This window comes from Haemaphysalis longicornis, unplaced genomic scaffold (genome assembly GCF_048455015.1).
Source record: "Haemaphysalis longicornis isolate Haplotype H1 unplaced genomic scaffold, Haemaphysalis longicornis Haplotype H1 scaffold_3, whole genome shotgun sequence".
NCBI classification, from domain to species: domain Eukaryota; kingdom Metazoa; phylum Arthropoda; class Arachnida; order Ixodida; family Ixodidae; genus Haemaphysalis; species Haemaphysalis longicornis.
Window position 1 is genome coordinate 19,795,419 of NW_027526335.1, and position 14,008 is coordinate 19,809,426.

Here is a 14,008-nt window from a genome sequence, read left to right on the forward strand (position 1 = left end):
GTACCATAAACAAAGCACTCAGGAGCCACAAATCCGGAAATTAAGAGCATGTGTGTCCGAAAACTTGCCGCAAAGACATCAAAGCAATGTGATATTCCAGGCACGCTCTCAAAAATCGTCGCTGGTGGACTTCGCCACGACACTCCAGAACGACCAATCATCGCGACCAAATGTTCACATTTGGCAAATAAAGCATGTGATTAGAGAAAAATATAGTATTTGCGCCGTGACGACAGCGCAATGCGTGCATCCGAGCTGTTGTCACTGCGCAGATACTATATTTTGCTCGGATCGCACGCTGGGCCTCGTCATTCACCAAATTTGCACATTCGGTCATGATGATTGGTCGTTCTGGAGTGTTGTGGTGACACCCCCAGCGACGATTTTTGTGAGTGCAAGTACGAAAACAGCCAGTTTCGAGCGAACAGCTTCATTGGGGGCTCTTTTTCCCCCTGGACACCCGATGATTGCAAAAATCTAACAGCGTTTCCTTTTTTAATGCGAAAGCATTAATTGGTTAATTAAGCCAAAACTGGCGCATGAATTCTCCATAGCCCATTGGATGCGAAGAAGCGCGGCGTTCAGTTCCACAGACATTGGAGTAATTATGCGCCTGCCTGATGACGATGATGATCCGTCAGAGAAAACAGTTGGAAATTAATGTTGCCGCATTCACAACTCATAAGAAGTGCTTAGGAGTCCTCGTATATATTTTTTTTCGCCAATAGACAGGCAATTCAATGTTTACAAGCTTTGACGAGATAACGTTTCAATGGCACACGATTGCTAGTTACGCAACTGAACACGATGTCGTGGGATGGATTCCCGCACGCCGCAGGGTTTTTTTTTTTTTTTTTTTTTCATCATAGAGGCGAAAAAAGAGAGTGCCCTTGGGTTATGACATGTGTTCACAAGAACCCGAGCGAGTATGAATTAATCCGTAGCGCTCCACTAAGGTGCACCTGATAGCCCAGGTGTACAGATATGACGCCAAGCCCCAATATGATCAACACCCAGCTGGAGAGCAGTGACTTGTTTCGTTTGTCGCATGGGACATTTCACATGCCACTTATTCTGAGTCTTGATTTCTGTACTTATAGTGGTCCGTCTTCTTCCCCACGAGTATCACGTTGACGGCTGCCATTGCGGCATCAAGGAAGGCAATGAGAGGTTGCCTCTTAGAACCCGACACGACCTAATTACCTACAGAGGTCTTGCACGCCCGCTGCACGCCAGGCGTGGGAGTTGTCGCCCGAGTTTAAACTCACCCGGTTGCAGAAGGCCGAGCGTAACAGAGCGATTAAGTTCCGTAGTCTCGTTGCCGTCGACACAGTGGAGACACTAAAGCGAGCCAACGATTTCACGCCTCTCGGCTGCCGGATACAACGGTGGCACGGGCATACACAGTCGGTGGCACTCGTTGTTATGCTTCCAGCCGCTGCGCTGCATGCTCGTGTGCGCTCGTGTCGGCGGCGAGCCATCAATGAAATCATGCCACACAATGCGGCACGATAACACCGCCATGGCAACAACGATGATCGCATGCTTTCTCCGCACAGCCGCTTCTCTCGTCGAGCCACGCGCCGGTTCAAAGCTCCCTAGGTGACTTTGCATGGCCGGCCTGAGGGTCTACGTGAGAATGAGTGCACGCACTTCGACGAGCCAGCCCGCAGGCCTTCTAACCTCAACAGTGTTGACCGTGCTGCCTTGTGTAAGCCGGCGGAACGGCGGGAAGCTTCACCGCCGAGACGATGGAAGGTCGTGACGTTGTGCAGTCAATCGGAAAGACACGATTGCGCGCACGTGAGGGACAACGTAGGTACGAAGCTTGCGGGAGCCGGGTGATTTACCTGATTAAGAAGGTCAAGCGGGAACGTCGCTCGTCTTGGATTTGCTTGATGTGAGTGAGAAAACGCCCATGTCCAAATAATCCTAAATTATCAAGCCTATATCGAGAAACATGGACCCACAATTTCACACCCAAATCTAGGGAGCGAAGGTGGAGTTGGGCTTCCGAGGAACCGCCTGAGAAAGCTTTGGGAGACCGTATTTACAAAACTAACTCAAGTGTAACTTTTGCCTTCGGAAACAAAATGCTGAAACAAGAAAAAACTTACGCTGAAAGGGCGCCTTGTCGCCAAGTTATCGGCCCCAAAAGTAAGCTGTACTTAAAAAAAAAATTGACTCACAAAAGTGAATTGATCTCATTTTTGAGTAAAGATCGATTTTTTTGCTACTATTGTTACTGTGTGCATGAATATGGAAAAACAAAATTCGTACGATAGTACGCACTATCGTACGATTCGTACGATAGTGCTGTGACGACAGTGGTGCAAGAGTGCGCGGCAGTGACGTTGCGGCTCAGTGCGGGTGGTGGAGACTTTACAGTGTGCAGTGTGTACGTGCGCCCTGGACGGCCTTGGGACGCGTGCCTCCTGGATCGGCTGGTGTCCCTGTGTGCAGTCCGCCATCTCCTCTGTGGTGACTTCAACGCACACCACACTGCCTGGGGAGATGGCCGGATAGACGCTCGGGGAGAGCATCTGTGGGACGCCATGCTGCGCCTCAACCTGTCCGTGCTGAACACTGGGGAGAGCACCTTCCGGCGGGGCAATTGCGCAGCCACCGCCATTGATCTCACCCTAGTGTCAGCCGGGGTTGAGGCCACCTGGAGGAGGGAGCCCAGCACGTGGGGATCCGACCATTACCCGCTGCACATCGCACCACCCGACAGGACAGCCAAGCGAGCCGCACTGCACCACGTCACCCACTGGGACCTGTTCCGGCGCCGCCTTGCCGAGCAGGACCTGGGGGAAGGAGCCGAGCTGTTCCGGGGCCTGGTTTGCTGCGCCAGACCAGCCACGCAGAGCTGCACAGTAGCAGAGGGGGCCACCACGCCGGACCTGAAGCTGCTGCAGCTGCGGGCGGTGCGCAACCGTGCGGAGAGGAAGGCCCAGCGCTCGGGGGAGCGGGCGGACTGGACAGCATACCGGCGAGTGGATGCGGCTTGCCGCCGTCACGCCAACCGCCTGAGCCGGCAGCGCTGGGCCGAGCTATGCGTCAGCTCGGAGGCCGACCCACGCTGCCGCCGCCTCTGGGGCATCTTCAACACCGTCCTGAAGCCCCAGAGAAACCGCAACCCCCTGGCTGCCATGGCCATCCGCAAGCAGGCCAGCTTTGCGGAGTTGGCCAACCTCTTCGCTGCACACTTCCTGCCGCCACACCAGGCGGAACCAGGGCCCGCTGCTGCTGTTACTGAGACGGGGGAGGTACTTCACCCCCTCAACAACGCCCCTATCACGGAGACTGAGCTCCGCAGTGCCCTCCGCAGCTGCAAGCGTAAGTCGGCGCCAGGGGCGGACGGCCTCACCTACCAGATGATGCGCAATCTGGATGAGGTGGGGTTCGGCCGGCTCCTGGCCGCCTAGAACGTCATTTGGGACGCGGGCCGGCTGCCACCAGAGTGGCTGCTAGCCATCTTGCGGCCCATCCCAAAGCCAGGCAAGGGCCTTGTGGCAGTCACGGCGTACCGGCCTGTGGCCCTCACATCCTGTGGCTGCAAGCTGCTCGAACGGGTGGCACTGCGGAGGATGGAGGCCATCGCAGCGGAGGAAGAGGCCATCCCCGAGCAGCTAACGGGCTTCCGGAGGCACCGGGCAGCCACCGACTCCATCGCCGACGTTGTGGCGGCCCTTGAACACGCCATGGCCTCCAAGCAGGTGGCGGCCTTGGTGCTGCTGGACGTGAAGGGCGCCTTCGACAACCTGCAGCGTCGTGCCATCTCCCTGGCCATGGAGGAGGCTGGCATTGGGGGCAAGCTGCGGGGTTTTGTCGAGGCATTTCTGACGGGCCGCACGGCGCAGGTGCAGGTGGGAGACGCCCTGTCGGCCCCCCAGCCGGTGGACGTGGGCACCCCACAGGGCTCCGTCATCAGCCCCTTCCTCTTCAACCTGGTGATGGCCGCCCTGCCAGGCTGCCTGCCCAGAGGAGGGGGCCACCGAGTGTACATTTCGGTATACGCCGACGACATCGCCCTGTGGGTGCTGGGGCCCAAGGGTCAGGGCCGAGCCATTGTGCGGCAGCTGCAGGCGGCCATGGATGCAGTCCGGGCCAAGCTGGCGGGCGTCGGCCTACAGCTGTCGGCGTCAAAGACAGACGCCATGCTGGTGCATCCAGACGCCGCCGCCCGTGCACGGACCCGGCGCCTGACCATCGATGGTGAGGAGCTCCAGTGGAAGACCAGGGTGCGGTACCTGGGACTCACCCTGGACCACCGGCTGAACTTCCGGCAGGCAGCCAAGGAGCTCCGAGCCAGGGCGCAGCTGGCCACCACTGCGGTGCACAAGATGGTGGCCCGGGACATGGGTTGCTCACAGCGGACGGCTCTCCGGCTGTACAACGCCTCCGCTGTGGGTCTGCTCATGTATGCGCTGCCGCTGGTGAGCCTGCGGAAACCGACCTGGCGGCAGCTGGAAAGGGATCACCGCAAGGGGGTCCGCGCTTGCCTCGGCCTGCCCCAGAGCTCGTCGTGCGAGAAGACGCTGGCCGAGGCGGGGGCGTGGACCCTCGAGATGACGGCTGACCAGCGGGCGCTTGGCCAAATTGACCGGCTGCGGCGCGCCGAGGGGGGCGGCCCGCTGCTGCAGCGACTGAGGGGCCACCACCGCTCGCGCATGGGGCGCATGCTCGCGCTCTACGAAGAGGTGGTGGCCCCCGTGGATGCGCAACCTGGTGGCCCGGCTCCTGCTCTGACAGCTGAAGTGAGGCTGGACATCCCAGGTCTGCGCAGCAAGCAGCGGACGCCCCCATGCGGACAACTGCAGCTGACACGGGGTGTCATCTGGGGCGACCTCGAAAGCCACACCCTTGTCTACACGGACGGCTCGGTGCGGCAGCAGCAGGGGTCGGCCGCAGCGGCAGCCGTGCTGGGAGGGGCCACCCGGCAGGCGCGGCTGCCCTATGCCTCATCTTCGGCCACTGCCGAGCTGGTGGGTGTCGGACTGGGTCTGGACCTGCTGCTGGAGGTGGAGCCCTTGCCCGAGCGCTGTGCCCTGCTGTGCGACTCCCGGGTGGCCCTGGCGCGTCTACGGGACGGCGACTCGCACTCCCTGTTGGTGCGGGGCATCCGGGAGAAAGCGGCGCAGCTGGCGGACCGGGGCACTCGGCTGTGCCTTCAGTGGGTCCCCGCCCACATCGGCCTGGACGGAAACGAGCGGGCAGACGAGCTGGCCGCCGGGGCTCACGCGCTGCCTCCCTCGGACATGTTGGCCCAGGCGGCAGCGGACGACGCCCGCCTTCTCATCCAGCGACACCTCCGCACCAGGCATCCAGACCCGCGGCTGCGTGTCGGAGGGGGTCTGCCGCCTGTGCGGGCATCACGCCTGCCTCGTCGACTGCGCTCGGCCGTCCTGCGCCTCCGCGTGGGGGCCGCGTGGACGTCAGAGCGGAAGCACCGACTGGGGCGGGTGGCCAGTCCCGCCTGCACGCACTGCCGAGCGCCCGTGCAGTCCCTGCCGCATGTACTGTACGAGTGCCTCAAGTTTGCGGCAGGGCGGGCGGAGCTTCTGGCCGTGCTCCGAGGGGTGCGGCCGCTCGAGGAACTGCTTTGGCCCCCAGGAAATGCCAGGGAGCGGGACAAAGTGCTCGAGGCCCTGGGAGCATACCTGCGGGCCTCGGGGCTCCACAATGCACTAAGCTACAACTCTACGTAACTGCCCGGGTCGCAGTGGAGTGTAGCTGTTAGGGTAGAATTCCTGTGTGTGTGTGTGAGTGCGTGTGTGTAAGTGTGCAGGTGTCCTACTCCTTCGTGTCCTGTATTTTGATATTTATTTATTTGTCTAGTGTTTCGTTTTTTTTTTGTGTGTGTTTTTTTTTTCTCTTTCACCTAACGTTGTATATAGGTTATTCTTGCCCATGTTTTATATATTTATGTTAGCCCTCTACCCTATCCCCCTATTCCTATGTACACTTTCCTCCCTTTCCCACCTCCCCCACACCAGCAGGCGTTCCGGTGTCCGCCCCTAGGCGAGACAATTAACGCCTGTTGGTGGACCTTCCTTTCTTGTTTTTGTGCAATAAATACATACATACATACATAGTCTGGCTACTTCGGAAAGAGAGGTTGCATTTCCAGGGTCTCACATTAATTTAAAGCCCGGGTTGTTTTTATTTCAAGAGAGAGAGAGAGAGAGAGAGAGAGAGAGAGAGAGAGAGAGAGAGAGAGAGAGAACACATATTTATTTATCGAGCAGAGGTTGATGTTACTGGCTTCGCCCCGTGGAAGGCAAACCTGGGATTTCTAGGCTTCGATTGAAATCTCTTCCTTCCAGTGTTGCAATAAAAGTGAAGAAAAACTTTATTACGGCGACCCGTAGCTACATCTGTCTCTGTCTCTACTTACGTACATTTCTAAGCAGGCCTGTTTGTTGAAGAAAAGAAAGACAGAAATGTTTAAATTACCGGCGTGTGTTGAAAGTTTTAAAGAGAAACAGAAGAGACTGAAGAATCAGCTTTAAAGTAGAAGATAAAGCCTAATTTTCGTATTAGGTTAACTAACCTGACCTGTCCTGGCAAATCTCGCAGGGTCTACAACATTACTTGAGGAGGTTGAGCTCATATTGACAGCAATCACTTGGTCCAGCTAGACTTTTGCCCTCGCCTTTGAGGAAAGGCGGTGCGCCAACCCCAAATCACAGCCGAGATACTTTTATACAGCGCCGAATAAATTCATTATTATAAAAATAATATATGTGCATTCCGTATACAAAAGCCAAAAGATACGCCAACTCCCCTGTCAATAAGTTTAGTGCTAAAACTTCTGTCAATACGTTACCTGACGTTCCAACACTATGTGCCGCATAGTTTCTGTTTCTTTTCCGCAGACCACGCATGCCCCATCATTTTGTGAATACTTCCCCACAAAGCTCTTAGTTTGCAAGAAACCTGCTCTCGCCTCAAAATGCAAAGCACTGCCCTGGGAATTATCGTAGATCCTTTCTGATGTTCAATTTCTCAGCCCTGTACATCTCCAACGACGTTTTAGCTTCCATTTTTTCTCTCCATTTATTCGTTTCAATCTGCCTTGCCTTTTTTTTGGTTACCTTGGCTGTTTTGGATTCTCCGCTGTTCTTTCCGTATTTCATCGTTAGCCTTCTAGTCTTCCTTAACCACTGCGTGTCCACGCTTTTCAAGTATAGGTTATATAAGCCGTGTTATAACAAAATATGAAGGCCCCCCGCACATTTTCGTTATTTTGATGATTTTTTTCTTTACGCTGAAGGTGCGGCGCAATTTTACGATTCCAGCACTGTTATTTTGAAAGTCGGCTTCACCTGTAAACACAAATGCATTGCTGAGGAGACATTTCTACGTGTGAAGTTTAAGCCGTCATATTACAATATAAAGGCCCGAAGACTTTCTTTTATTTTTTATTCGAGGTTTTCGGTCTAATGCATTTTCCCGTCTAATCTAATGCATTTTCCCGTAGAGTGGTTGCTACGGGAAAATGCATTAGATTTTTGACAGGACGCCATCGGTCCCACCAAGAAATTTCTCGCTTTAAAAAAAAAATTCAGTGTCCTTCCGCTTTGTGAAGAAGGATGACAGCGAAGCTGTGGTGCGCAGCCTCAACGTGAGCGACAATGTGCTTTGACCGCGGCGCAGTCCAAGTGCGCAAAACAACACACGTTTGTTCGCAATTTGCGGCTGAGCATACTTCCTAGTTAATTACCTGGATGAAACTTGGACGAACTAAAGTTTTATTCCAGCGAAAAAAACATGAGCTGTCCGTTTCCCTCCCGTAGAAACCCATGTGTTGGCAGCAGACAAGAATTCCCCAATATTTACAACTTCACTGTGAATTCACGTAATTTTGAAACGTAAATGAAATTTCGTGCAATGCTAGAGTCGTTCTGGCGGCTCATTCTCATGTACTTGATTTTGGGATAGTTTCAGTGAGACAGGAGTTGTAGCCGTCTTCTGAATTCGAACTCCCTCCGTAGACGGACATGCTTCACTGGGCAACACAAATGCGGAAAAACTCGCTTACAATTAAAGCCCCCCCTCCTCAAAGAAAAGAAGTCGTTTTAACCTCTAAGCCAAAATTCCTTGCTGAGAAGACGTCTCTGCAAGGGCAATATGCGCCGTGTTATAACAAAATATGAAGACCCCCGGACATTTTCGTTATTTTGATTATTTTTTTCTTTACGCTGAAGGTGCGGCGCAGTTTTACAATTCCAGGAATTTGAGTGGGCGCCACAAAATGGCGCTACGCTCGCGTGGTGTTGTTGTCTACATCGCTCTGTAGTCGGAGACGGTCTGCTGGATCCTAGCCATAGACAGCGTCACTGTAAAAATGAGTCTGACGGGCTGGGGGGGCGTCTTGGCAGCAGTTCACACAGGGCGCCAAAGGAGGTAACGCCGGCCCTGCCTGTCACCGCGTGTTTTATCTATAATGCGACGTCCCCACCCCTCGTAAGAGTCAGTAGTAGGTCATCTCACTCCTCATGTTAGTCATGGGAAACGGCAAGAGCAAGGCCAGTGTAGGGGAGGGCGATGTCGACCAGAGCCAGGGGCCGATGAGTAGGGGCAGCATGCGCAGCGCCTATCAGTCACCGCCCTTCCTCCCTGTATGAGGGACACCGTCGTCGCCCTACGGAACCTTGGACCTCTCCTAGCGGAGCCGTTGCATCCGCTCCTCACATATGTGAGGCATTTCTTTGTTCTACGAGTTCTCATGCAAGGCAGCAAAGCTGCAGGCGGATGCATGTTGGGCTTCCACCCAGTAAGCGTAAACACATGTACACTCCCTGTTTGTTTGTGGTTTGAGGGAAAAGGAAAAGAAGTGCACTGGGGATATTTTGAGCTCGGCAGGAAGCTCATCTGCATGCAACCAAGTGCGGCGGAGGAGAAGGAGGAGGAAGAATAAACGTGTATCTAAAGTTGTCAGCCCTGGGGAAGAGTCCTCATTCCAGGACCCCTTAAGTCCGTCCGGCTTCTTGGGCTCGCTGCACCAGCCAAAGCTGGCCGTCGGGTTCCGAGCTGGACAGAGCTCTCCCACAGTGCTCAGGGGAGGGGAAAGGCAGGGGGGGGGGAGGTTCTTATCACAGCTCCACATGATATGTTAGAGGGTGCCCGGAGCCCGGAGGAGAAGTAAAGGGGAGTGAAAGGATAGAGCAGAAAGTTTAGGAGACAGAGAAGGCGAAAAGAAAAAAAATAAAAGCATAGTCAAAGTCCAAGTCAGTCCGGTGCCCCGGGCACATTAGTCATAAATGAGACCGGGCTATAGCCGCTGTATGAGGCCGGTCATCGCCAGGTGATGGATCAGATTGGCGAAGAATTCGCGTTGGGTTGCCGTAGCTAACCCAACGGGAAGAGAAAGTCCCCCCCTAGAGAAAAGAAGGTCCCCCGTGCCGACGCAGGGAAGGCCTTGACGCTGGAACGATCGGTAAAGCTGTGCTCTCGGCGCCGCGCGGTGTCCAGCTCCAGCGTCTCAGGTTGCGAACAGTCCGCAATGCAGGGGAGTCCTTGGGCCCGTGTTGGTGGAGGTGCTCCGCCACGTTGCAGCAGTTGAGCCGCATGCGGAGCAGCAGGCAGCGGGTGTCCCTGCGGATGCGCGCGGACAGCGGCCGCTGCGCCAGGCCACTCATAACTCAGGGGTTGGGATGCATCGCCTGCACCATGCGGGCCAGTACGATGCGGGCCTCGACCGGGAAACTGGGGTGCCCTCCTGGTGGGCCTCCCTGGCCAGGGCGTCGGCGTCCTCGTTGTCCCGGATGCCACGGTTGCCCGGCAGCCAGTGGAACCGCAAGTCGCATCGTCGGGAGGACACAGCGTGCAGCTATGTACACTCCCTAGTAGCAGTGCAACGCGTCAGGATAAAAACGCCATTTTGATTAATGCAGTTCTGCTTGTTGCAAATGTGGGTGCAATGGCCAACGGCTGTATACCACTTCCGGCATTAAAAAAACATCTTATTTGTATTCATTTATTGATTACGCAATCCCACATTGGGATTTGGCAAGAGGGTACAAATGATGAGAACATCACAAAAAAGGGCAAACAACAAATGCTTAGGCACAGAAGAAAAAAATAAAGGGCATAATGTCAGCTAAACACGATGTGAACAAGGTAAGTGAAGGCTGTTGCACTTGGGTGTTAGTATGTTGGTTCCATTCAGTAATGGTCCGCGGAAAGAAGGAATATTTATAGGTACTGTTTCGTGTACGAAAAGGAGTAATTGCCATTTGGTGTCCTAGTCTAGTGGCATACCCGGACAAAAACGTTATGGTGGAAATGTCTAATAGTGGTTTTTTACTGTTTGATACAGGAATTTTCGCCTGGATAAACTATTTCTTTCAATTAGTTGTGATAAGTTGTCTCTGGGTAACAGGGTAGAAACAGAAGTGCACAAGAAGCTGTTATAAATAAATCGTACACCTCTCTTTTGTATGGTTTCAATCTTGTTAATACTGATTCGAGCTAAGGGGTCCCAAATTATAGCTGCATAATCAAAGGAGGAAAGGATAAGCGCTTTATATGTGATCATTCGGAAGTCATGTGTACTGGATTTTAAAGCTCTTCGTAAAAAGCAGAGCTTACAGTAGGCATTTCTTGCGACATAATCAATGTGTTAAGTCCAATTTAAGGTATTTGAGATCCAGCGGCTCAGGTATTTGTAGGGAGAGGTTCCCAGACAGTTTATCGAACGCCGTTTTATCGAACGCCGTTTTATCGAAAAAATGCCCGTTTTATCGAACGCCGTTTTATCGAATGCCGTTTTATCGACCCACCTACGTCCGTTTTATCGAAAGTGCGGTTTTGCGGCTTGCATTGTAATTTTCGGGGTTTATTTTGTTTAACTGGCCATCGCATTAACCTAACCTTCCTCCTACATTGTCTCTGCCGTGCATTACATAAAAAACCTATCTATATATGTTGACGCGCCTTTACAGTGCTTTCGATAACCTTTGTTTTATTAAATTATTTTTACTTTTTGAGTCTTTATTGATTTCACTCAAGCATGTATGACCCCCTTGTTTATATTACAGAATTTGCCCCTATAGTACCAACCCCAACCCCGTGCGCAATATTCCTTAGATGTGTATCGGCGTGTTTAGGTTAGTGTTCAAAAATATATCCCTTGCGCCATGGTTCATCATTACGTGATCCAGAGTCTTGTACCCCACAATTGTTCTAGTCACGTGGTTTACCCGCGACTCCTACTCGGACCTTGGGGTCACACTGTTTGCATCTGGAGAAATGTTGGGCCAAGAACTTCTGAAAGATTAGTGCTATGTGACTGGAACAGGGGGGTTCCGACAGTGATAGTGAGACCCCAACAGAGGTGGTGGAGTCTAGGAGAATCGTCACAAGGGAACCTGTCACAGCCAACTCGTCATAGGTGAACTCGTCAAGTAGGACAAGTCGTCAGAGGTCATCTCGCACTAGGGAAACTCGTAAGCTAGTACAGCTGGACAATTGCCCATCCCACCACAATTTACGTTTTTTGTTAATCATGCTCAAATAAAAAAATACAGGATTTCGTATAATTTTCTACTTTTGCGTCAACACTCTTAGCCCCTCTTTTGATTCACCAACCTTACGTTTTCGTGGTGGCCTTGGAGGAACACGCCCGACCAGGCAGCGCATTTTGTTGGTTTTTTGTGTGCCTTGTTCAGGTATAATCGCACGGGCCATAGTATTGCTCGTTCTCATTTTTTTAATTTTTCCATTTTTATTTAGAGGTAATCGGGTCACGACGCTGTATTTTGAGTAGACCTTCATGATTTCTCCATTTTCGGTGTTTACTATTTTGATCTTACTGTTTTTATGCCTTATGATAAAAAGGCAAGAGCATGCACCCCAGCAGACATGCTGGGGTGCAACCAGAGGGAGATGAAAACGAACCAACCTGCAGTACGGTGACAATTTTGTACCTAACGTTTTTCTCGTTAGTTCATGCAAGGCAACGAGAACAGTAGTACAAGGCTTGGTAACCTCTTAGCAACTGAACTCAGATCCCATTAAGAATTAGGAATGCAGAAATCGGGAGAGACTTTTGCTAGCGTTCCAGTTAGGTTTTTGACATTGGACCCTCAAGCGCCAAGAAGTGCTTTACAACATACGCGGCGAAATAATTAGATTATGTGTCGACACAAAAGCGGTTTATACAAAAAGGTACGAAGCATATCGAGGCATTTTAATCAATACGCCACAATGCCGTGATATGCTTCGGATCAGAGGGGATAGAGACACAAGGAGATTCGTTATGGCAGTACCAGTTGCGCAATGAACACAGCAAAAAATTCTGGTGACATATTTCGCGCATCACAAAAACAAACAAAAAAACACGCAGGAAATAAAAGTCAACTAGAAGACAGACTATAAATGTTTTTAAATAGGCCTGCTGTGGAGACAAGATTTGCAAATTACATAGAGAGGAGGAAATTAAAAAAACGTATCGCAAATTCTGTTACTCGAAAAGGCCGAGAAAAACGCTTTCGATAAAACGGCTTCGATAAAACGTCCGTCGATAAAACGGCGTTCGATAAAACGGCGTTCGATAAAACGACTTCGATAAAACGGCGTTCGATAAAACGGCGTTCGATAAACTGTCCGGATCCCGTAGGGAGATACTTCCTGTACGACATTGTTGTTCGCGGAATAAGTAAACGTTAAAAGACTTTTTCGGTGAGTAATTCTCATGAATATTGTTTTTTCAAAGTTGATGCACATTTGCCACGTGTCACACCAAACAGCAATTTTGTTGAGTGTGTCATTTAAAGGGACACTGAAGTGATTTGTAAACATTGCGGGATTACTAGCTCAAATTGTAGTCCGGCGTCCATAGGCCAAGTTTCGACCATTCTGAGAACGTTTAGGCGAATTAAAATGGTAGAAAAATCAATTCGAAAAAGCTGTCCTCCTCTCTGCATCCTCGCCCATTTTCTGTGGCGTTTTCGTGTGACGTCAGGAGGAGATGACTTGGCTTGATTGAGCTACTGCACGACTCGCAGACCTTCCGGCAGAGTCAGTCGTCCCAGCGTTTAGTCCGCCGGCCGCCGACGGGTCGTCGCAATCCGTTCGCTCAGTTGAAACGAAGCCACGACACGTTTGTGAAGGGAAGAATGTGCCTTTCTTTACTTTGTTAGTTTGTACACTGTATCTATCTCCATGTCAAGGTCGCTCCACACAAGCGCTGCACAAGCGCACATGCGACGCTTCGCTAACTGATACGCTATAGTAGGAAAATCTAAGGCCACTTGAAGGCGGAAGAAGAGTCAGCGAAGTCAATATAGGTACTAAGGAAATGAAATCAACTGGAACTTTTACCGTTGTTACGAATCGGCCAGCAACACGTGTTTTCCCGCATCAGCGACCACGTGGGAATCGACCATGTGCGCCCGCGTGTTGGTGAATCATACTTTCGTGTCTCGACATGCCGGGTCAGTCACCTCGCTTTGCAATGTGCTTCCGGCAGCTGCCAGCGCCACACCCTTCAGGCACCTGCCTGACCTTCCCGGCTCAGACGTTTCACTATCGGCACGATCAGCAGTTGATAGCGCGACCCCGGCACCTTTCAGGGACACTCTCCCCCCTCTCTCGGACGCCACAAGGGGCGAAGATGACTCGCGATCTTGGAAAGACTGTGCGTGTGTGTGTCCATGATTTCGTGGCGTGTTACTCTTGGGGGCGTTTTTTGGGTATAAAAGAAGCAGCACAAACGCTGATATTCATTCCTGTCTGAGCAGCGAATCCATGCGGTCGCTCTGCTCTAGTCCTGTATTGTAACCTCGCCCGTCAGGGCATTGTACGTTATTTTGGCTTCGGCTCACCTGTCGCTATGAAGTAAACAGTTACGTTATCCTACTGCTCTGGAATTCTTCACGGCTGCAACACCGGCTGGCCGCTCGCACCATACACGCTACCCATCGTATGTTGGAGGCCACGGAGAAAGGATCGGGTGCCCCCGCCCGGTCGCAACAACTGGTTGGCAGCGGTCGGATGA

General features: G+C 52.2%; 1 protein-coding gene across 1 annotated transcript in view; it reads right to left on the reverse strand.

Annotated features, from left to right (window-relative positions):
• Ac13e (Adenylyl cyclase 13E) overlaps positions 1-1,289 on the reverse strand; it is a 202,406-nt gene extending 201,117 nt beyond the window's left edge. Inside the window, exon 1 of the mRNA XM_077702520.1 lies at positions 1,269-1,289. The gene's annotated coding sequence lies outside the window, so the exon portion shown is untranslated. The remainder of the gene's footprint in view (positions 1-1,268) is intronic.
• Between the last annotated feature and the right edge of the window lie 12,719 nt (positions 1,290-14,008).